Source organism: Lepidochelys kempii, chromosome 11 (genome assembly GCF_965140285.1).
Source record: "Lepidochelys kempii isolate rLepKem1 chromosome 11, rLepKem1.hap1, whole genome shotgun sequence".
Lineage (NCBI taxonomy): Eukaryota > Metazoa > Chordata > Testudines > Cheloniidae > Lepidochelys > Lepidochelys kempii.
In genome coordinates, this window is record NC_136390.1 from 41,399,652 (window position 1) to 41,425,042 (window position 25,391).

General features: G+C 38.7%; 1 protein-coding gene across 2 annotated transcripts in view; it reads left to right on the forward strand.

Moving 5' to 3' along the window:
- Positions 1–25,391, forward strand: part of MAP3K20 (mitogen-activated protein kinase kinase kinase 20) — a 126,168-nt gene that overhangs the window by 10,065 nt on the left and 90,712 nt on the right. The gene's annotated exons all lie outside the window — the stretch shown is intronic.

Sequence of the window (25,391 nt, forward strand, 5' to 3'; positions counted from 1 at the left end):
AGCACAAAGAACTATGGAATGTACCCCCAGAAGCCCTGGTGACATACAGGGGGGGTGCAGCACCTGTGAGAATGCAGTAATTTGAATAGGGTCATGCAATGAAACTGCTCAAACTCAGGCTAGGCTAATCTGGGTGTCAATCAGCTGGACTAACTCTGCAGTAAAATCTTACCCTTGTGGCAGGGAATTGTCGAATCCTTAGACAGCCTTTCGAGTACTAAATCCTTCTGATTTTCACACAATATTCTTACTCCCCAGAATTGCAAAATGCGTTTGAGTCAGTTCTCAGTTAAAGAGGAGGAAAAAAGATTTGAAGGGTATTACATTTATTAAATATTCAGATGTGATGGTGTCTTGAATGTGACAGCATTTGGAGAGCATAATTGTTTTCCACTTCAGATGACAGTCCAAATTAAGATGTCAAATCCCCACATCTCCTGTGGAGGTCAATGGGAGATATGGATGCTCAGTCACATTGAAATTCAGGATAGAAATTCAGTTTTTAATTTGGATTAATTTTTTTCATTAACTTTCTTAATTTTATTTAAAAAACAGCTGTGGGAATAACTGATTTTTAATGGTTTTTTTTTTTTTTTTTTTTTGGTTCACTGGCGATACCAAAAAATTGAATCAAAATTTCATTTCAGGTTGATCCATGACAAAAAAATCTTCAGCATACCAAAAATGTGGTGGTGGTTTTTAAAAATGTCTTCCAGATTAAATAAAACCTTTTAAAAATTAATTCTTAAATAAAATTGAAGTAAAACTCAAAACATGAAGTTGTACTGAATTAAAAAATCAAAATGCTTCATTTTTAAAGGCCGGAACAAAACATTTTGATTTTGGGAGAATTTGTTGTTTGTTTTGTCAATTAAACCATTTGGTGAGTTATCAAATTCACAAAATGTTTCAAGTGACCCAAATCAGCATATTTTGGCAAAGAAAATTTTTGTCTGAAGATTTCACCCAATTCTAAAAAATGTATGTTTTATTAAAAAAAACTTTAAAAAAAATAATTTTGCTTCCTGGCTAAGAAAGGTTTGCAGACCAACATAGATATTTGTGGCTTGATTTAAAATTTGAAAAAACCCTGCTCTCTGGTAGCAATGGCAGATGTCACACTACAAACATGAATTGGCAGCGTGTATCATGATTTGCTAATTATTTGATGCAAACTACTTAAAGCAACTTTTGACCTTGGTAACTATAGGCTGGTTAGCCTGACATCAATTCTGGGCAAAATAATGAAAAAGCTTCTATGGGATTCAGTTAATAAAGGATGGGAACATAATTAATGCCTGTCAACATAGTTTTATTGAAAATAGGTCTTGTCAAAAAAAACTGATTTCATTCTTTGATGAGATTGCAAGTTTGGTTGATAAATGTAACTACATCGATGTAATAGACTTAGACTTTTGTGTGGCTTTTCTGATTATAAAAAATTAAATGGATTAAAAACTGGCTAACTGACAGATCTCAGAAAAATGGTGGGCGATCATCATGGAATATGAGTCTTTCTAGGTGGGTTTTTACAGGGATCAGTATTAATCCTGATTCTATTCAACATTTTTCATCAGTGATCTGGAAGTTAATATAAAATCATTGCTGATAAAATTTGCAGATGACATAAAGATTAGTGGTATGTTAAAAAAATGACAGGGAAGTTGTACAGAGTGATCTGGGTAGGATGGGCCGATTGAAACAAAATGTGTGTTGTTGCAGTCAAATGCAAAGTTATACATCTTTGAATGAGGAATGCTGGCTATAGATTACGGGACTGTATCCTGGAAAGCAGTGTGTCTGAGAAGGATTTAGAGGTCATAGTTGACAAGCAACTCAACATGAGTTCCCAGTGATGCTGTGGGGAAAAGGACGAATGCAATCCTTGTATGTATAATAAAAGCTTTATCTGGCATATTAGGTGTATGGGGGGTTCCGGTCAGTCAAAAATTCTAGTTAACTAAGAGGAAGGGAGTTTGGGTGTGGGAGGGGACTCAGGTCTGGGGTTCGGGGTGTGTGTGCAGGGCGCAGGCTCTGGGAGGGAGTTTGGATGCAGGAGGGGGCTCAGGGCAGGGGGTTGGTGTGCAGGAGGGCATGCGGGGCGCCATATCCAGGCGGCGCTCACCTCGGGCGGTTTTCTGCAAGCAGCGACATATCCCTACTGCTCCTAGGCAGAGGTGCGGCTAGGTGGCTCTGCATGCTGCCTCTGCCTGCAGGCTCTGCCCCCGCAGCTCCCATTGACTGTGGTTCCCAGTCAATGGGAGCTGCAGGGCCAGCACTTGGTGCAGGGCGGGGGCAGTGCACAGAGCCCCCATGGCCGTTCCTCCACCTAGGAGCAACAGGGACATGTCGCCGCTTCTGGGGAGCCACTCAGAGCCAGGAAGGGAACCTGCTGGCCCTGCGCCAAACTAGACTTTCAATGAAGATTAGAAATGCCAGTTTATAGAGCTTTCTGGTTGGTAAAGTGCCAGATAACACAGCTTTTACTGTATATCAGGAAAGTAGCGAGTAGGAATAGGGAGGTGGTTTTACCGCTGTATGTGGTATTGGTGAGACTGATACTGAAATGTTGTATTTAGTTCTGGTATTCAGATTTTTAAAAGAGCCACAAAAATGCTTCAGGGGCTGGAGAAAATGCCTTAGCTCAAGAGACTTTAACAGCTCAATCTGTTTAGCTTATCAAAAGAAAATTGAGAGGTGACTTGACTACAGTGTATAAGCACATCACAGGGAGAAAATACCAGCTACTACAGGGCTCTTTAATCTATTGGAGAATGGCATAACAAGAATCAATGGTAGGAAGTTGAAGTCAGACATATTCAAACTGGAGAGTGAGGGTGACTGACCATTGGCAAGGGAAGTTGTGGATTCTCCTGGTTTTGATGTCTTCGTATCAAGACTGGATGCCTTTCTGGAAGATGTGCTTTAGCCAAACAGAAATTATTCCATTCACTACAGGGGTAATGGGTTAAAATTTAATGGCCTGAGATATACAGAATGTCAGACTAAATGATCTAATGGTCCCTTCTGGCCTTAAACTCTAAATCGTAGGGCTTATCTACAAAAATACACAGAAAAATTAATCTGAATTAAGTAAAGGTGTAATTTTAAAGTGGATTAGTTAACGTCCACATGAGTTAAGGGAGTTTATTTAGAATTAAAATGGCTTTGTCAGTTCAGCTTAATCCACTTCCAAAGTGGAGTCTGAATAAGAGCACTCACACAAGGATTTAAAGCAGTTTAACCAATCCACTTTAAATTAACATCTTTTATTAACTTTTCTGAGTTCCCTGTGTAGACAAGCTCTGTGATAGTTAAGATTCTTTTAATATGTTGTTCAGTTTATCCAGAATTATGATTAAAAGCCATAATGATTCCCTGTAAATGTAACTGTCTTATCTTTCTGAATATAATCAAACAGCAACTTGTTATAACTGTACATATTTATATTGTTTAGTTGATGTTTGGACAATCAGTGTTTTAGCCGAGAAACTAATTATTGCTGCTTATGGTATCTTTGGAAGTAAACGTTTTGGTAAATTTCCTTTTAAACTCCATGATTGATTCTTTTTTTTTCTATTAACTTCTGCCAGTGATCCAAAACAATTGATTAAAGAAAAAAACCTGTAGAAGCGTTTTGGGGATGCTTTCTCATAAGTGTTTTGTCATTGCTAGCTGTGATTCCAATGGTTGAAGCCAGGTTAAAAAAGCTATGGAATCTTTCTCTTGAGTTATTTTGAGTTTAAAAAGAACAAAAAATAAAGCAAATAAATAAATAAAGCCATGTAGTAAAGCTACAGTTTCCGTATCTGGTTTTCTTGATTAAAAATAAATATAAAATAAAGAGTAGTATGGTGTGTGTGATAGTCAAGTGAGATGAGCTCCAGTTGTATATATCTGAAGATAATGCCTACCCAAATGTGTACCTACATATCTTAATCAAATATGTATTCAGAGAAGCTTAGTTATGAACATATTAATAAGCATTTTTCAATGTTAGCTCATAGTTTCATTATAAGCCATAATTAAATAATTTTGAGAAATGGGAAGAGCTCTATCAGACACCAACTTCTTACAGACAGACAATAAAATATGACTTCATATAAGGGTGTGTATGTGTGTGAATGAGCATAGATGAATAGGCATATTGAGAAGAAGAAATATTCTACAAGGCCTTGATTTGAATACCAAAGCTGAAAACTCAGTGCAAGACTTGGATTATGTAAACTGCATCTCAAATGATTATAAAATAGCAGCAGAAACAAAATTAAATTGCAGCTTTACTATTTAATCCAGAATACTGGGGGGGGTGGTTGGTTATAAATAGGGACCTGTTCTATGAGTTACTTTTCATAAACTAGTATTTAATGATTCAGATGAGTACTATGATGTTTAAACTGTGTGCGGGAAAAATAGAATTCTTTCCTATACTGTAGGAATGTTGCTAGTCTCCCAGATGCATGCCTGTTGTTTTTGTGCATGGGCAAAGTGAATTAATGTCTGGGACCCTGATTTGACATCCATTTAAGGCCTTGTCTACACTGCCACTTTACAGCGCTGAAATTTTCTCGCTCAGCGGTGTGAAAAAATACCCCCCCGAGAGATGCAAGTTTCAGCACTGTAAAGTGGTAGTGTAGACAGTGCATCAGCGCTGGGAGCGCCACGGGGGGGGGGGGGGTGGGTTTTTTTGCCCTTTTTTTTTTTTTTTTATTTACAGCGCTGGGCGAGCTCTCTCCCAGAGCTGGTGCCGCAACTACACAACCACGTTAAAGCGCTGCTGCAGCAGCGCTTCAACGTTGGTCGTGAAGACACACCCCAAGTCAGTCAGAGTTGCATTGAGCCCTAAGAGTCTAATCCTACAAAGTGCTGCTAATCCTCAAATCATCCCTAACTCAATAACCAGCACAGATTTTCACCTGATGGAAATGTTCAAATTCACCTATTGTTTTAGACACTGCCTCTTTACATTTTAACTGAGCAGCATCTGCTAACCAAAATCCCCTCTGTTGTGTTGTAGAACTGTGCAGTTCAGTCATTATTCATCGCAGGTCATGGATTACTATGGGGGTTTTGAGTAACTGTTCTCAGAAACTGTGAAGGAAATCAGAAATACTTTTTTATATTTTAAAGTTGCTGAGATGCTGCAGCTCATTTCCATAAATACCTTTTTAACAGACTGTGATGATTACAGATATAACTAAAAGAAAAGGAGTACTTGTGGCACCTTAGAGACTAACCAGTTTATTTGAGCGTAAGCTGTAGCTCACGAAAGCTCATGCTCAAATAAATTGGTTAGTCTCTAAGGTGCCACAAGTACTCCTGTTCTTTTTGCGAATACAGACTAACACGGCTGCTACTCTGAAACAGATATAACTGTTAGTGTTGGAAAAACTTAGTCTGAAATCCTATTTTTTTCAACCAATAAACCAACAAATAAAATAAAGAGCCTCTGCAAGTTACAGAGGTTTAACTAGCTCTTATGTGCAACTATTGGTGCACTACTCACATTTTCTTGTTGGAATTTTGCCTGAAAAATGCTTTGATTTAATTTTAACATCACTGTTCTTTAGCAGTACTTTGAAACCTTGCAAACTATCCTTACACTATTGATGGACAATAGTAATATGTCTGGTTTGTTTACTCAGTTTCTAGCATGTATAAACATTCTTTTTTATAACAGGAATACTAATATACAAAGAGAATAATTCAGTTTTATGCAGCATACCAGTAGTAAGAAAACACAGCCATTATAGTATCCATCATACGTGCTGCTGGTGGTCTGTACAAGCTGCAGTGTAAACTCCGAGGGTGAAGATTGGGAATTGTGGCTAAAAGGAAAGCAAATTAAACTAAACTATTACTGAGAACCATTGATTCACCAGCCTTACCACTTGTGAATTAAAAATGTTGTTTTTGAGTGTGCTATTAATTCTCTGTATTTTATCCTGTCAGTCATGCCTGAATAATGTGTTTTAGTTTTGTTGAGCATCAAGCATAAAAACATGTTTTCACTAGATCTGATGCTGTTGTCTTTGAAGTCTGGCTACTCTCAATGGAACTGAATTTTATATTGTCAGGTTTTCCAGTTTAGATTAGTTTATGTAAGGAGCTTATGCTGTTGTTTTTTAAAACTGATTTATAAAAGTGGACTTGTTACATGGTTTTAAAAAAAGAAAAGAAAAGACAATTTGTTTGCATTTTAAGTGGGTCTCTCCCCTAAATGCTGCCCATATATGTAACTTCCAAGCTAGATGAGTTCAGTTTAATCACATGAATGTCACAAATGTTTGCAGTCTTAAAAGAGAGTATGTGGTAATGCTAAATCTAGGACACAAAAGTAGGAACTGCAAATAACTTTTGTGAGCAACAAGAGAAAAGCAACAGAGTAAAACAGAATAAAACAAACTGAAATCAATACTTAACTCAGTCAGGACTAAAAATAGAGGTGTTCTTTTTGCTTCCAGTTTATAGATAATAAAGATACTCGGTGGCAGTCTTGACTGGATTTCCTTTCTGGGAGGTTTATGTGATGAAGGGCTATTTTAATGTCATTTTATCAGCTCTTTATAGGAACTATTTTTCCCTTTCATCTCAGTATCTACAAATAATGCTTTTCCGTAGACTGTTTCTTCTACTAAAACTTCTGAGAATCTTTATTTTAATTCTTCTGTTACATTTAAGAGGGGGAAAAAGGCCATCTTCTCGGTAACCAGCTCAGTTACGCCAATGGTGTCTACAATCATCCTTGCCTCCTGTTTCATTTGTCTTTTGTGAAAAATAAATAATTTAAGATACTTAACTTGACTCTGAGGAGAATGGTGCTCTAACCTGTTGTTCTTGTGCCACCTCAGCCTCTGACTGGTGGCATTTGTTGGGCAGGGAACTGTGGCTACTACGCTGTCCACTTCAAACGTTGTAAAATGAATAGTTGTGGCCAGGGGAGAGACGTCTAGTAAGAACCTTTGGCCGTGCCTGCTGCTGAAGTTGGTCTTCCACTCTTTTCTCAAGGAGATTTTTATGGAGGGCTTAAATCCTGTAGGATTTCTGTGTTTGTTATTTTCCCTGGGGACTGTAGACAGAGGATAGCCTTAGATGATTCATTGAGCACAAGTGCTACTTAAGTCTTCAGAGTTATTGTTGTCACAACCAATATGATGCCAAAACACTGTCAATGTCTAGCAGAGACACTGTTGGAAGAGATGGTATGACCTCCTCAGAATAGGCTGATTGCTGGAAAAAATAGGCTTTATTTTTTCATTGTGTATGTATGTGGTTTTTTTAACTGTATCTTCTAATCCAGTGGGTTTTCAAACTGTGGGTCACAACCCAGTACTGGGTCACGGAATGGGAAGCACTGGGTTGCAGTGACTATGGTCAGCACTGTCAACTGGACCTTAAAAGTCCCATTGGTGGTGCTGCCCAGCTAAAGCAGGCTAGTTCCTACCTGTTCCGATACCACGCTGCAGGAAGCAGCCAGCAGCAGGTAGGAACTAGGTGGTGTGGGGCCACGGGGCTCCGTGCGCTGCCCCTGCCCCAAGCACTGGCTCCACACTCCCATTGGCCGGTTCCCAGCCAATGGGAGCTGGAGGGGGCGGTGCCTGCGGGTGAGAGCTGAGCGGAGCCGCTTGCACGCTTCTACCTAGGAGCTGGACCAGCTGCTGGCCACTTCTGGCGTGCAGCGTGGTCCACGGTGCCAGGACAGGCGGGAAGCCTACCTCTGCACCCCAACTGCGCCACTGACCGGGAGCCGCTGGAAGTAAGCCTGCGCCCTGACCCCCAGCCTGGAGCCCCCTCATGTACCCCAAACCTCTCATCCCCAGCTGCACTCCCAGCCCAGAGCCCTGACCCCCTCCTGCACCCTAACCCTCTGCCCCATCCCAGAGCCCCCTCTGACACCCTGAACCCTTATTCCCACCCCACAGCCCTCACCCCCCGCACCTCAATCCTCTGCCCCAGCCCCGAGTCCCTCCTACACCCCAAACCCCTCATCCCCAGCTCTGTTGGGTCGTGGGCATCAACAGTTTTCTTCAGCTGGGTCACCAGAAAAAAGTTTGAAATCCACTGTTCTAATCCCTTGTGCCAGCCTCCCCAAACTATCATGAAAATGTATCACAGCTCCCGCACAAAATCCAATTGTCTGCATTTTATCGCATGACAGATCTATTTATGAATATGGTATAGCCATACATTGGTAATTTCTAAAGTAATGTCCATGATGAGTTACATATTAATGTCATGCCTCTTACCTAAGGTATTTCTACTACATGTGATATCTTATACACAAAGCTCCATGTGGCACTGTGAATCTATTATACAGCTGGAACCCTAGATTTGTATGTGGTCCTACGTATCCTCTCCCTTTCCTATCATCCCACGGCCCACTTTGTCCAGTACAATCAGTATGATATTCTGTCTATTCTTTATTTTGAAAATAAATGTAATATATGCTGCCTCAATTTTAAATTTCCAGTATGCAGCAAATTTTTGGATTGCTAGTGAATGAATTACAGAAGATGTGATAGGAAGACTAAGGGACTGACAACTAGCTGGAGGACAATTGGGGCTTTTTGGGAGATGGTTTTGGTCTTTGGTGTCCCGCAGGCTGTTGAAGTTTTTGGCATTAGGAAAAGTATACATCTCCCTTTTCCTTTTATGCAGGTGCAGATTATTTTAAATTTGGAGGAAAAGTTGCATTACTCATCTCCCTCTGTTGGCAACCCTTGACACCAAATGGCTGCCCTGCTGTGTCCCCTTCTAATATCTGCCATGGTATTTAATGACCCATGGCTTTTGCGAAATGATTAGCTGTTTGTTATTGTTGACTTTTAAGGTATCCTCAGACTTCGTTGTTAAGGAGATATTAATAGGAACAATTCATGCGTCTCTCAGGTAGTTTGAAGACTCAGGGAGAGATCCTTGTGTTATTTTACACTCCGCTCACATTATGAGTGTTCTCTCTGCATCTATTTAGACTGTGGGCCAGTGATACTCAAACTGAGGCTTACAAGCCACAAGTGGCTCTTTAATGTCTCCCCTGCTCTTTGCAGCACATGATATTAAAACACTGTGTGATTTAATTATTAACCAATCAGGATGCTTTTACTATGTTATTAGCCAATTGTACATAAAATAATACTTGGTCAGTCATTTTGCTGCGAGAATTATAATTCTTGCAGCAAAATGACTGACCAACTAAACTAAACATTTCCCCTGTCATACTGTTTAAACATGAATCTATAGTACTATGGCAAATGAAACAAATTCACTTGACTATGGCTCTTTTGTGTAATGTTGATTGCTAATTTGGCTCTTGAACCACAGAGGTTTGAGTATCACTACTATAGACCATTTGTTTAATGACAACATAGAGTAGCACAAAAGTCCCTGGTTATGGAAAATTATTTATTTTTCTTATTGAAACTAGGAACATGCTGTATGATGAGCTGTTAAAATGGCGTGTGGAGAGACTGAAAGGTCCATCTCCCCCTCGCTGTAGGATACTAGGCATAGGAGCATCGATAAGAAATTAGCTGTTCCTTCCAGCGGTGGACTGAGTCTCTGTTCTGTGGGATCCCTAATATGGGGTTGGAGGTATATTAACAGCTTAACTAAAACTCTGCTAGTGTTAATCAAAACTCCTGTTGACTTCATGAGTTGAGTAAGGATCATATAATTTCACTCATTTTACATAGTTTCTGTACTGACAAATGGAGAAATAGTGATAAATAAGAGGCTATTGCAAATGCTAGCTCTGAGTCTAATATAATCAACTTAGGTCCCAGTTGTGCAAATACTTACACACAGACTTTATAGCTATGAGTGGTTCTTTACATGTGTGCAAGTGTTCACAGGATTTGGATCCTATTTTACAAGCTTTTTGGGGGACAAACCATCTTTTCGTTATATGTAGGTCCATAGCCTAGCACAGTGATGCATCAGTCTTTGGTTTGTCCCTCTTGGCACTACTACAATACTAATAATAATGGGCTTTTGAATAATGTTTCTTTTCTCTGAGAGGGCCAGTAAAATACTTGGTAAGGCTAGTAATGCTCTCTATTTTTGCTTTTTTGTCTGTTTCCAAGCTTATTTTTTGTCTGCATTCCCACAAGGTGGCTGGGTGAAGTCTGTGCGTACAGTTTTATTGAAAGCAAAAATCTCAAAGAATTTGCATGCCAACCTGATAGATGTATCAAAATTAGGGCTGTCAAGCTATTAAAAAAATTGATAACACTATTGAAAAAATTAATCATGTGATGAATCTTACTATTACATAATAATAGAATACTATTTATATAAATATGTTTGGATGTTTTCCACATTTTCAAATATATTGATTTCAATTACAACACAGAATACAAAGTGTAAAGTGGTCACTTTATATTTATTACGAATAGTTACGCTATTAAAATACAAGAAATAGTATTTGTCAATTCACTTAATCGCAGTACTGTAGTGCAATCTCTTTATCATTAAAGTTGAATTTACAAATATAGAATTATGTACAAAAAAACCCTGCACTCCAAAAACAAAACAGTGTAACAAGTCCACTCAGTCCTACTTCTTGTTCAGCCAATTGCTAAGACAAACAAGTTTCTTTACATTTGCAGGAGATAATGCTGCCCGCTTCTTGTTTACGTCACCTGAAAGTGAGAACAGGCATTTGCATGGCACTGTTGTAGCCGGCGTTGCAAGATATTTACGTGCCAGATGCGCTAAATATTTTTTTGCATGATTCAACCACCATTCCAGAGGATGTATCCATTCTGATGACAGGTTCTACTTGATAACAATCCAAAGCAGTGCAGACCAACACATGTTAATTTTCCTCATCTGAGTCGGTTGCCACCAGCAGAAGGTTGATTCTTTTTCAGTGGTTCTGTAGTTTTCACATCAGAGTATTGTTCTTTTAAGACCTCTAAAAGAATTCTCCACACCCCATTCCAATCAGATTTTGGAAGTCACTTCAGATTCTTAAATCTTGGGTCGAGTGCTGTAGCTATCTTTAAAAATCTCACATTGGTATTGTGGTGGGCGGTGCCCCACTCCCATGCCAGATTGGGCTTCAACAGGCCAGAGCAGCTGTGCAGGGCGGTAGCCAATCAGGGAGGGCCTGTTAGAATGCCAGTTAGGGCCAGTATTACAGCCAGGCAATCAGGCCCTATATAAAGGCTGCCCAGGAAGGGATCAGGCAGTCTCTCCCAGGCCTTCAGAGGGTGAAGGTCCATCTCCTGTGTGAAGAGACTAGCACAGTGCTGGGCAGGCAGGGGGAGCAGAAGGGAACTCCCACCTGGGGGGCTGCGGGCCCTGAGAAAAAGGGCCTTGCCAGTGCAAAGGGGCTGAAGGGGAAGCAGCCCAGGGAGAGAGACGGACAAAGGGAGAGAAAGGGAGGAAAGGCAGGAAGGCTGCCGCCAAAGGGTCCCTGGGTCAGGATCCAGAGTAGAGGGCGGGCCTGGGTTCCCTCCACCCTTTCCCCTTGCACTTCCACCTGGCCGTTTGGAGTGGCCATCACGGACTGCACCAGACCCTTGCCAAAAGGGGTTAGACTTTGGGGTGTGGTTGGCCATTATGGCTGGGGCAAAGAGAAGGACTACTGATAACACCAGACCCCTGGAAGGGGGTGAGACCGGAGCAGTGGGCACTGCCAGAGGGCAATGTCCTGAAGAGGATGCTGCAAGCTGGGAGCAACGCGGGTTGAGATGCCAATCTCGGGCGAGAGACAGACAGGACAGCACCGGCAGAGGGTGCTCCTTATGAACTGAGCTAATTCCCAGAGTGAACAGCAGGAGGCGCTGAGGTGGTGAGTCCCAACCTCATCACAGGTACCTTCTTTGCGTTTTGTCAAATCTGTAGTGAAAGTGTTCTTAAAATGAACACCATGTGCTGGGTCATCATCTGAGACTGCTATAACATGAAATAAATGGCAGAATGAGGGTAAAAAACAGAGCAGGAGACATACAATTCTCCCCCAAGGAGTTCAGTCAAATTTAATTGACACTTTTTTTTTTTAACGAGTATCATCAGCATGGAAGCGTGTCCTCTGGAATGGTGGCCAAATCATGAAGGGGCATACAAATGTTTAGCATATCTGGCACATAAATACCTTGCAATGCCAGCTACAAAAGTGCCATGTGACGGTTCTTACTTTTTGGTGAGGTAAATAAGAGGCGAGCAGCATTATGTTCCGTAAATGTAAACAAACTTGTTTGTCTTAGTGATTGGTTGAACAAGAAGTAGGACTGAGTGGACTTGTTAGCTCTAAAGTTTCACATTGTTTTGTTTTTGAGTGAAGTTATGTAACAAAAACTCCTATATTTGTAAGTTCAAATTTGACGATAAAGAGATTGCACTACAGTACTTGTATGAGGTGAATTGAAAAGTACTGTTTCTTTTATAATTTTTAAGTGCAAATATTTGCAATAAAAATATAAAGAGTACTGTACACTATATTCTGTTGTAATTGAAATCACTATTTGAAAATGTAGAAAAACACTGGGTCATGTACCCACCCCAGCACATGTAGAAGGCCTAGTGTCCATGACAATGCTAACGTAGGTTATATGCTTGCCCCCTGCATTGGGATGAAAGGGGGGGAAGACAGAAGGCTTTGCACCTTCTTTTCTTTTCTTTTCCTTTCCTTCCACCTTGCACATCCATCCACCCAAGGCCAGCATGGTTGAGCTCTTAGTGCTTTCCTTATGGGAGAAAAAAAATCTGATTTTTAGAATGAAAAATTAAGTTTAATCACAAAAAAACCTCACAATCCATCACTATGTTAGTATAGTTTGGTGGGAGCCAGGCAAAGCTAAAATTTTATGTTTATATACCAGCATATAGCATTCTAGTTTTTAAAAATTGGGGTTCCCAGTAGCAGCAGTGAAAACAAAAGCTATGAGTAGTATCCGCAACAGAGGCAGTGAAGCTGTTAGCAGACTTAGAAAGAGAGTGCTGAATTGATTTGCATTCAGTTAACATTTGGAAAGTTAACTTTGCAAGCATACAGGCTAGGAACAAATCTTTAAAATGAAAGCTTAGATTCTACACAAGTTGTTGTCACTCACCCAGTGAAGACAGAGTCACCACAGGTAAGTGTATTTCTCCAGTCCTGCTAAGTAGAGATGCTGTTGACGTGAAAATCAGTCATTAAAAAAATAGTTTAAAAGTGGTGTTGGAGACTACACCTACTAAAATCTTCCTGTGACGATGTGTTTTTTGCAAGCATCTTCTCCTAGTTCAGATCTATTTTTTTCTCTTCCCTGTCGCCCTGAGAAAGGCCTGCACAAACAAAAGAAATTAGCTGTAGGGAAACACACTAAATGATTATACCCAAAGTGCTGTCAACTTGAAAAGGTAGAAAATATTTTTTCTCTTGTCACTTTCAGCTCTCGTCATCTTAGATATTATTTGAGACAATAGTAGTTAAGACTGTACAGGGTGAATAAAAATAAATGATTTAAAAAAATCAAATTAGATTTTGTATTTAAATCAGATTTTTTAAAATGTAAATAAAAAAACAGGTGCAACAGAGTACAGGTGGACCCCTTTATCTTCTGCCACTTATTCACCCACAAACCAGCCAGAAACCTCTGCTTTGGTGCAATCACCTGTGCTCTTCCCACCACCTTGTAGCTACAGACAGTGTCAGGCTTGCAGCCAGCAGGGGAGAGTGGCCTTTAACTCCCTAGCTTCTCGCTTTCTTCCTGCCAGCCTTCATGTAGCCCCTGGTTAATGAGTCTGGCAGCTGTTCCCTGTTTGCCACTTAGGCCTGGACTTACTCAGCCAGCTCCAATTCCCCTTTTCTGATTGGAGCTGGTGTGACAGAGGTCTGGCTCAGGGTTTCTAGCCAATACCCTGTCACAACAGGTTTACTTATTAAAAAAAAATTTTTTTTTAAATTAAATTTGAAATTGTGAACCTATGTTAAGTCCTCAACTTAAAATAATCTATTAAATAGTTTAAAATACCAAAAATAATATTAAACAGTATATGTTTGCTCCCACGTTTCAAAAAACAACAACAAAGGCACCCTGAACTGCTGGAAGTCTCTGGCTAAGCACCTGCAACCAGCGTTTGCTGAAGTGATTAACCAGCTTTTCACAGCAATAGCCTCTTCTGCAGGTGCAGAGAGAGTATTTTCTTTGTTTCAGTTTGTTCAGGTCAATGGCTAGTTCATTCCAAGTTCAGAAACCCACTGGGAGCTGAATAAGCGGGAACACTTGTTTTCCTCTTGAAATCTGTGCATAAAATCTAGATGTGAGAGGATGGGATCTACTACTTCCAAAATGTTGAAGGACATAGTGACCAGAAATAATCAGCTCAACTCAAAAAGAAAAGGAGTACTTGTGGCACCTTAGAGACTAACCAATTTATTTGAGCATAAGCCTTCACAGCTCACTTACAGATACGTCCCCTATTTAATCGATCAATTAGTTTTAAATGCAAAACATGGTTTAATAAACTTCTTGATCTTTTCTTTATTATGTATCCAGCACACTTAAGGTAGTTGCATTTAATAAAATACAACAAAAACATTAAAATGCTATTTATGTATTTTTAATTTAATTTGCATTTCCACCCAAATAGAGCTTGCCAAAAATCACAAGAAAAAATTAATCATCTGTTAAATAAGAAATGCATCTTCACCATTTTCTAACATCATAAAAATGGAAAAATGAAGTAAGTTAAGCTATATAATTGCTTAAATAAATATGTATAGATGTAGTGTATCTTCCTGGTTAGGAAAAAAGCACCAAATTTAGCATAAAGTCTATATTTAGTTGCAAATCAACATGTTTTATTGGTTATCAACCAATGAGGCTCAGTCTTTCTTTGGGAACATAACTAAAAAGTACAACTGCAAAACATGATTAAAATTGATGATTTAAATCAGTTTCCTACTTGCTGATTTCAATCTTGATTAAAATCGGTGATTTAAATTGCTTTGATTTAAATCATTCCACCCTGACACCATATCAGACAAAAATGATTTTTCTGTTTGTTTTATATGGACTGTGTCCCTTTTAATCACCTAGACCAATTAAGCGGCTATGTGCTCTGTTTATAATGATCTCTTTGTAAGGCATTTGCATATTAAGGTGACAATTATGGTATAAATGCTTAGTGACAGAAAGATAAAAATCTAAACCGTTTAGTCATGCTACCTGTTATATGTTCTGTTGGTAGTATCCTGTACAGGAATTTGTAAAAGCCCTGGCGTCTAGTATTGTGTCCAGAATTCCACTGGCTTCTACTCCTGGTTTCCCCTTCTCTATCTATATAGGTATTGATACCAAAATTATTACCATGGTCTTTTCCCTAGAAGAGCTAACTCATTCTCTCTTTTCTTGGCTATAACTTGATCCATTTGGACATTGATGATATGCCCTAAATATACCTTCCATTTATAAGGGTCTCAAAACCGCTTTTTACAAATAATTCTGTGTGTAGAATTCTATTATTTTCACTAACTGGGAACCATAATATGAATTAGTACTTCCATGAGTAAGTAAACATACCAATGTTTTGTAATAATTTTCTAAATCACCCAATGAAATATTGTGCTACTTTTTTTTTTTTGCCTTACTCTGTGGAAATATTATAGAAATAGAGCAGGTTCTTTGCTTTTTCCCCAAGAATTTCCTGAGATTAGTATTCAGCAAGAGCCCTAATAGGGTGCATGGCTGGAGAAATTCTTTCAGAATAAGGCCATGTCTACACTACAAACTTCAGTTGATGCAAATTACATTGGCAAACATATGTTGCATATGTTGGTATATTGCTCAGGTGTGTATAAATGGCTGCTTGTGTTGGTGCAGTGCACGCTTACCAGGAGTTCTTGTGTCAATGTAAAGTGCAGTGTACTGCGGGTAGCGATCCCAGTGTGTGATGTGCCGCCATCTGGTGCAATGCCTTTTGGGACATGTTTGCAATGTGTTGTGGGATAGTAATGACTTGTCCAGGGTTCTCTGGGAGCTAGGGGGTTAGATTCCCAGCATGCAATTTTCTCCATCCTATAATGCCATCCATATCGCATAATTTTCATGCCTTTTTTAAAAAAAAATCCCACAAACCTGCACCACACTCTTTGGTCTCTGCCATCTCTGACAGAAGCCTGGGTACCACAGAGCTCTCTACTATTTTCTTGAACATGGCAAATACAGAACGCATGATTCTTATGTATTTGCAGTTGAACGAGCATGGAGAAGGGGAAAGGACCGTGGATAAATGTGGCATGTGCTTTTTTTTACAATGGTCAAATTTCAACATGGCCCAGCCCATCCCCAAATTAACAAGACAAAGTTATCCACTCTTCTTTGTTTTATTCATAGGAAAAGAGGCAGCAGTACAACTAACGGCGTCAGAGTTGGCATCTGTTTTTCATTCCCCTGTGGGGTTAGGCAGGGTAGGGCTATATGGGGAGCACTTTCTTTATATGAATAAGGATGTTCCTTTTATCCTCATGAGAAATCTCAGTGCAACTTTCATGCTGGTTCTCTTCAATCCTCTTCTGAAGGATTCTAGTGATGGCTGCATTATTTCTTCTGCTGCTGTAAAACACTTTCCCACGCCACTCTGTAATGAGTTCATCTGGTATCACTGCAGTAACGAGGCTAGCAGCATACAAGCCCTGTCTTGTTTATTTGGGGGTAAATGGGGTGCGTGGGCATCTTTAAATTGAACCATTTTAAGGAAAAATTCTTCCCACATGTATCCCCGGTCCCTTCTCTTTCTTTAAGCTCATCCACACTTTCCTGGTGGGACTGGCTAGACTCTGGTAGTCTCAAACCGGTCCTGACTCACAGCATGGCTGGAGTTCCTTGCCACATCTCCCCACTCCTCTTCTTCCTTCTGTTTCTCCTCGCTGTTCACAGCAGATTATCTGTCTCTAAGGTATCCATGGTGGTCTGCAGAGTTCTGGTAGGGCGTCTGCCAAGTGTGCCATGCAGGTCGTTGTAAAAGTAGCAGGTGTGCAGCTCAGCACCAGATCTATTGTTGTGCTCTCTAGCCTGGAGGTATCCCTGGTGAAGTTCCTTTGCTTTCCAGTGGCTCTGCCGTTGATCCCTATCGCACCCCTTTTCCTACATCCCCCATACAATTTGCTTGCCGTTGTCCACGTTTCTGTGGCTGGTTTGTAGCTGTGCTTGCAGAGCCTCTTCTCTCCACAAGCCCAGGAGATCCGATGCTTCCTGATCTGACAAATTGCGCAATCAGGAAAGGGCATTTCAGAAACATTTAGGGGATTTTAAAGGAATGTCTGTGGGAGGAGTCTTCTGGTTTTCCTGAGCCTTGGGCAGTGGAGTTTAAAATTGTGACCAGAGCGGTCACTGTTGCAAGGAACCTGGCACTTAATGTCCACCTAACTTTGTAGTTAGGTAGATCAGACTTAAATGACATTTGATACTATAATAGCATTGGTGTTGGTTGTTAGCTCAAGCAGCATGTTCTTTTGCCTTCGAATAATGACCTGAGTTCACTTTTTGGGAAAGAAAGAAGCCCACAGACATCTTCAAAGATCAGGCTAGCAGCTTTCTTTGCCTTTTAAAAAATGTCTACATTTTTCTTTTTTGCTTGGTCAGTGTTTAGAACGATAAAAGAAGAGAATATGATAAAGACCAAGATCTTGTAGATATAGCTCCTTATAATTACATATTCAGCCAAAACAGTACAAAGAAAAACTACAATCCTTTTTCTTTATGTATCATATTCTAGTTTTCTCTTCTCCTTAAATTGGCATTTTGGACTATGTTCACTAGAGCCACTGAAAAGCCTTAGCAGAAAAGAAGGAAACAGAGGGAGGGTAAGAAAGATTCCCAAATGACAACCTTTTGAATAGTCCAAGTTCAATCCCTAAAACAAAAAGTGGAATCTTTTTTTTCTAAATAATGTGCTCTACAGTCTCACCTCTCATCTTGAGAAACATAAAAGAGAAAGTAAAAGAGATGACCCAAATCAGAGTTCCTTTGATAGAAGAAATTCAGCTGTTTTGAACACTTACAATCAAAGGAAGTGGTTTCCCTAATTACATGAACTATGTGAAAGCTCTCAGAATAGCTCTTCCACCCCAGGACTCCTTGCACTTTAGAAGTTTGCATAAAAGCTCACATGGAGAATCAGATGCAAAGTGTTTGATTCAAATTTTATTAGGCAGAAGTGTGCTTACATTAATATTGCTAGGTTTGACAGCTGGTTAAGTTTAGACCACAATCCTGATTTCGATGGGTGAATTTCGGTCCCACAGTTTTAAATCTTTCACTCTTCGGGTTCTGTAGCAAGACATCCTTTTAAGAGAACTGTGACAATGGAAAAATTGAGACAGGATGGTGGGGTCTTTTGATTGTGAGCCGCCAGGTGAGGATTTTTCACCTTGATTGTATTTATACATTGTTTTATAGTTAAAATCCAGCCCTGTCTGCAATAAAAAAGGAAGAATGGTGATATGTTTTTTTTTTAAGAACACCGTTTTGTTAAAATGTGCATTCTGAAAAATTAGTCTCTGAACTCTACAACTTCAGTATAATTCTAGCTATGCCATTTCCGCCAAACTATCAAAAATCTGAATTCAATAAGACCGTTGAACAAAAAAGAATCTTTTCAGACAACTGCTACCAACCTTAATTTTTTTTGGTACATGTACAATAATAAAGGTACATTTTTCTTAACTAAAACAATCACTTTGTGAATGGGGGGCGGAGAAGGAGGAGGCTTTTATAACCCTAAGATCTGTGTGCCTCAAAATTGCCTGTCAAAAATGATGAATTTTTTGATGGCAAGGAGTGATAAAATGCAAACTTTTATAACAATGCAGAATCTAAAGTAACATCAAGACCAAAATTTGTACTTGTGGGTAACTAAAGTTAGGTACCTAATTGTGCTGGCTGAATTTTTCAATTTCAATTTAATTGAAATTTCAGATTTTGGCAAAATAAATGGTAATTTGTTTTTATGAAAAATGATCCCATTTTTCAACCAGCTGTAGTAGCTAAAACTTAATTTGATTGTGCCATCAGAGCAGCTGGAGTAGGGCCCAGAATCAGGCCTTTGACTTTAGTCCATTGTCAAATTGAGGTCTTTGACCAAAATGATCAATGCTGTCTCTTTGGCCTGTATATGGCAGAAATCAGACTGAAATTAATCAACGAATTATAAGCAGTACCGGTACTGTCAGATTTGTATTGTCACAACTTATCAATAAGCTTCCCTCAAAAAGGGGACATTAGAGACTGTCTGCTGAGATGACTTCTTGAGGAGGCACCTGACAATCTCTTGTCTGAGAGATCCTGGCAGCTTGCCACCTCAGAGAGAAAGGTGTCAACCACCTCAACAAATACTGAACCTTGTGGTCCGCCACAAAATTTTGTCTGCCAATAGGGACGTGATTTCCAGATCAAAGCACCTCCAGAACCTCAGTGAGCAATCCAGGGCAAAACCCAAACAGAGAAGATCTTGTATTTGTCCCACCCCTTAATACAAAACTGTTATTTTGATTTTAATTTTAATTTTCTTATCCACAATGTAGGTAGGTGGAGAACTGCTTCTCCTGAGAAATATCTGACTGTACCAGAACATAGTTGTTAACCGCCTAGACTTCAAAATACTTTATGCAGCAGTCCGATTCAGAATGTGATTTCCATGAGCAGCAGCCTGTTCCTGTATCCTATCTGATATGTGTGGTTTTTTTTGTACAGTGTCTAGCACAATGGGTCACTGATTTGGAGGTTTCTAAGTGCTAGTGTAATACAAATTCCAGCTTCCTTTCTTTCTTCATCTGTCAAATGTATACAAAGATCATCTATAAAGGTGGTGCAAAAAGAAGTTGGGGAGTGGTGGGAAAAATGTTATTTTTAACCTCAAAATGCGAAGATCTATAATTTCCTCACGGTTCTTACATGTAATTCTTTATTGTGTATATAACTTCTTCTAATTTCCTATTACATGTGTGCATGGTTCCCATTTCATATTTGTGTGTCTGACATTTGTTTGGGTTTCTTTTTCCACCTAATAAAAGTTGAAAGCGTTGATTGGTGGGATGCAGCTCAGTGGAATTGGCAGTACAGTAATAGACAAATACAGAAATAGAAGTAAACAAGGTTTCATATGGTTATAATGATGTTTCTAGGTTCTAATGTATTCATCCCAAAATATACTGTGGTTTTGAACTGTACTGTTTTTCATATACACAACTACAGTAAATATTTCAATATCCAGCTGTCTTCCACCCACCATTCGCACATGTCTTTTAAACCATTTTGAGGAGGTGTGGTGGTGGTGGTGAGGGTCATGTATGTCCACTGCTTCTTAACAGTCTACTGTTGTTAAAGACAATTAGTACTTTGCCATTAACTTCACTGGGGCCAGGATCAGTCCCTGAATTAACAACATGTTTCTAAGTTTCCATTTCCTAGCGGACATGAAGCTACTGCTGTATTACACACTTTCATTTGCGGCGGCTGTCTTGGATTCTTGTTTTGATTTAGAGTTTGGGGTTTTTTTTGTTTTAATCAACAGAATTTTTAAAAAGTAAACCTTTTATTTTAAGGAATTTTAAGATAACCAGTGCAACATTAAATCACATTTCCAAATAATCATTAATATGTCTCTGTTGTCAGAAAGCAAATAGGTAGAAATAGAGGTCTAGAAGCTGAGAGGGATTCTGTATAGAGAATTCAGCACAGAAGTAGGAAGATTAGAGGAAAACCAGAACACAGATGTCAAACACACAATGTAGTAGCAGAGCTGGTCAATTTTTGTGTGCAAAGGTTCTTCATCCAAAAACTGGTGTTTTCTTTCCTTTCTTTTTTGAAAGCTTGATTTCATGAAAAATTATCAGTTTTCACATGTTATGAAATTTCCTGACACTCATCAATATTTGAATGGAAACTTTTAAATCATTATTAATTGAAATAATTTTCAAAATCATTACAGAAAAAGTTGATGCAATTTCCGTTTAAAATTATGAAAAAGTGGAAACAATTTCAACATTTTAAAAAATTTGTCATTTTTTGAACATCTCTACCGAGTAGGTTTATTATTTATCAGCCATGTTTCTACATAAAATTAAAATTTTCAACCTTAAACAAGGCAATATATTAACTGTTCTGAAAATGAGATAAAGACCATATATCCTGAAACGTTTTGAGTTCTTGCTGTCATTTGTACAGGACTTTTCAAGTCCTTTGTGGAGGATTCCAGCTGTTGAGACCTAGCCTAGAGCACTTCCCTCAACAAGCCTTCAGCCATACAGATATGGATAGGGCTGTCGCTCTCGCCATCCACTTTTGTCTGGAAGGGGATAGGATTGAAGATTGCCCTCTATGGTTGGAGAAGAGCTCAGTGTGGACAGAATGATGTAGTAGGCTGGATTCTTATGTTCCAGAAGGCCAGCTTGGCAATTTTTGCCTAGGGAAAATTACAGTTTTCATGACTGAATTTGAGAAAATACTTAGCTGAAAGATAACTTCATTGGAAAAGTGGATCACAGTCCATTCTTCATTACCTCTGTTGGAGAGTCTATGCTAATTGTTCAGTGGAGAGTCCAGTTGAATATCTCCAAGACAGTTCTCTGCTTCTCTAACAGATTGGGAACTCTTCAGTTGTTCAGACATTTTTATCTTAATTGAAACAGTATATAAAACTTCTAAAAAAGTGTGAAGTATCCAACACTGTTATCTTTAACATAATAAGTCTAGCAGCAGCCTCTGGAAATGCCCATCCCCTCCAGGATGCTGATGATCATTAGGTTGTTGCATTGAGTTTGAACCCCCAGGTCTCCACTTTTTCTTTTTTCAGCCAGGATTTAAATGATTGTCTTTTCCAAGTGCTGGGATGCTTGAAGAGAGTCCTCTAGGGAGGAGGGTTGTTCTGCTTGTTGTATTTGTGCTGTTGTCCCTAGCAAAGTTGTTCACATAAGATTTGTAGTGACTTTGATCTCTAAAATGATCTCCTCTGACATTCTTGCTTTTCCTCAAGTACAGCAGTATCCTGATCAGGTCAGTACCCATTTCACCTGCTTTTGGAAAATGGGCAGAAATTTTTGGCATTTCACTACTTCTCTGTTCTTCTGGAGAATTCGAGATCTGGGTTAACATCTTCTCAGAAAGTCATAAGAGGTTCACTTGCAAAACAATGTAGAAAAAAAGAGAAGATTATCCTAAATCTAACAGAAAACCAGAGTGACCCTGTTGGGTAAAGATACTGTTTTCTAGGAGTCTGGGTATTTCAAACCTGATGCTTAGAGAACTATTCTACCCCTCCCAGAGTTATCCAGTGTTGCTGTGTGTTTTGACAGCTTTCATTTTGAACTGATCCCAGATACTAAAGTTTGTATTTTCAAATACAGTTCACAGAACGTGACTAATTTCTGAAATCTTACATGTGTTTCCTTACAACTATACGGTATCTTTATCTTTTAAATGATTTTGCTGTTGTAAACCAACAGAAAATCAGTAACCATAACAAAAACCAAATGTTCCTGGCAGATTTCAGTCTGTCATGAGTGCTAGTATAAAATTTAGATATGGTTCCATGCTGTATACTGAATAATGTAATGCTCCTATGGGATTTGTCTAGGCTTCAGTGGGTTTCTTATTGAAATCCATGGGAAAGGAGGTGTTTATCCTTTATGTCAGTGCCATGTTTTAACAGATGGCAGTGTATTTGTATCTGAAAAAGTAGTTTTCAAACTTTTTTGAGCCTGTTGTAGTGATAATTTTATGTATAAAGTGCCCTTACTGAGAGTTATCCTAGTTTCTGTAGCTTTTGTCAGCAATCTTTCCTTCCCTCATTGACAGGAGATTGTTGCCCACAATATAATGAAGACAAAGGCCCTGATTCTGCAGTTGATCCTCCCAAGTTTATTTTGACCTTTGCATGTAATGTGTGCAATGCTGGGAATTGACTAGGGCTCTGCATGGTTTCTTGGGTCTCCCATTGTGGTGCCAGTTGCAAGATTAAGGCCCAAGTTAGCTGTGTATTATCTCTCATCGATTATATCATAGTATCTTTAGGAAAAAATCTCCCAGGAACTTCTGATGTACCAGTCTCTCTCTTCTCTAATTTTTTTAGCTGAACTGTCTTTTAAAATTGTGGTGTTCTGACAGGGAAGTCTTCCAGATTCTAAAAATCAGTGGATTCTGTTTATAATCCAATAGCTTTAAAGTTGCCTTGAAAACGGCAGAATTATAAGCAAAGGTAAAAATAACAAATTATAGAATATTATAAAAGCCTGTTTCCTATTCAAGGGATCCATTTCCAATATACTTTAATATTAAACATTTAATACTATAAAAAATCTACATGCTTGTTGCTACAAAATACAAGTTAAATATATAAACTTCCAAGATCTACATACAGTTGCACAAACCTACAACAACAGATAATGACCACATTTTATAACACCTTTTCTACTCCAGCAACACATTACACTAAATTACAGAACTGAGATACTTTGGGGCTATATTTCTTTTTTAGACTTTTACTAAACAATTAATATGCAATATATAAAATAAAGTGACCACCAACATATTTTTATTACAAAAGAAAAAAAAAAGTGGATGGGGGTAGTGTGTATAAAACAAGCAGGAAAATAATATATAATCTTCCATTACACAGCAGTGGGAACTGGGCTGGATCCCATCATTTTCCGTTTTTACACATTGTAGCCATTGGGGCTTTTTAAAAAGATGTCGAATTTCAGCAACAAAAACGTGATACTGGTTTTGGGTGTGAGCTGGACACCACTCAAACATGCTTCCAACCTTAACTTTTTAAATGATTTTTTTTGTATATCTTTGTAAAAGTACCCAAGGGAGTAAGATTTTTTTTAAACAAAAGTACTAACAATGTAACTTCAATAGTGCAATTAACTTTATTTTCTTTGTGTGGCTGGTGAATCAGTGCTAGCATAATACTGAATATGTGAATCTCCTATACTAGAAACTAGATAATTTCTTAGGTCTTAAAATTTTTACTTCTTTCAGATGGGCTGTGGAAAGTTAAATTGGGACAGGTAATCCCCTAAATGGAATATAAACCAAATCAACCTCCTTCCCCTCCAGCTTTAAGTCAATATGCAAGCAGGGCTTTCATAATTTATTTGCAATTTGAAGTCAACCATGAGATGTGTATTGGAGAGAGCACAGTCCTCACCAGAGCAAAATATAACTCTGCTTATTTACTGTTAAAAGTTCTCATTGAATGTTCCTTAAATATCAAAGTCTTTTGACTACTCTGCATCATGTGTTTTTCATCCTACTTTGCTAATATGAAAGAAGATTTAATGGGTTTAACAAACATGTCCTTAATTGGACAATAATTGGCTTCTGCTGACTAACAGCTTTTCAGGTTCTCCTTGGGGTCTCTGGGGCATGAAAACTACTGACCCCTTCCTTATAAAACTTTATGAGAAAATGCACAAATGATTTCCTGGCAGGGTCTAAAAAACCAGTGGGGTTTATATTCCGCTTTTGATTTTCATGTTAGCTGCTAAACTGTTTGATCACTACCTATCATTGTTACGTGTTTATTTTAAAGAGTTTTTTCATTCCAGACGATTTTAAAAAAATCCCTCCATTTACTGCATATTGTAGAGGGATGGGGAAGGCGGAACCTCATGACAAGTAATAGAATGTAAGTTCTAAGACTTGAAATATAGCATGACTGTAGTCTTAAGAGAACTAACTTGTGCACATTTGAGAATGAGCAGGAAATATAAACAGTTTATTAAGCATCATATTCAGTTTAGCTTTAGAAAGAATGTCATTAAAATAATAGCCAGTAAGGGCCAGTTCCTGCTTCCATTGAAATCTGTGGGAGCTCTAGCACTGACTACAGAGGTGAGGCTATTTTTGTTAACTCTTTTTTCACACTTTTATTTAAATATTACCAGGTTTATTTTGATCCGGTATGTCATTAAACAAAGAAGTGATACATTTAAAGCAAACCAGTGCCTGCCCCAAACTCTACACAATTTTATGATCCATCTGTTAGTCTGCCCTAGTACTTTGTGTTTGTGTTGTAATTTTAGATATTAAGCTCCTTAATATTTTGTCCTTGGGCATGTGTTTTCTCTATGTTTAAGGGCCAGCCATTCTTTCAGCAGTCAACCAATAATACTTTTAACCCTAAACCTTTATCAGCATTTTGTGTTTAATTTAGTCTTGATAATCAGTAAATAGAATAGTTTTAAATGAAACATTAACACTGTTATCCCAATTGGCCATTCTTACAGTGTAGAGAACGTCATGGGAACAGCTAAGATTTAAACTCTCCCAGGAATATGTTGGAGTTCAAAGCCCTTACATGCTGTAAGACTTTGGGACTAAATCGTTGTCAAGTCTGCTTTAAATTGTTCTAAATGATTCTGAAGATTTCGATTATAAGCACAGCAAACATTTATT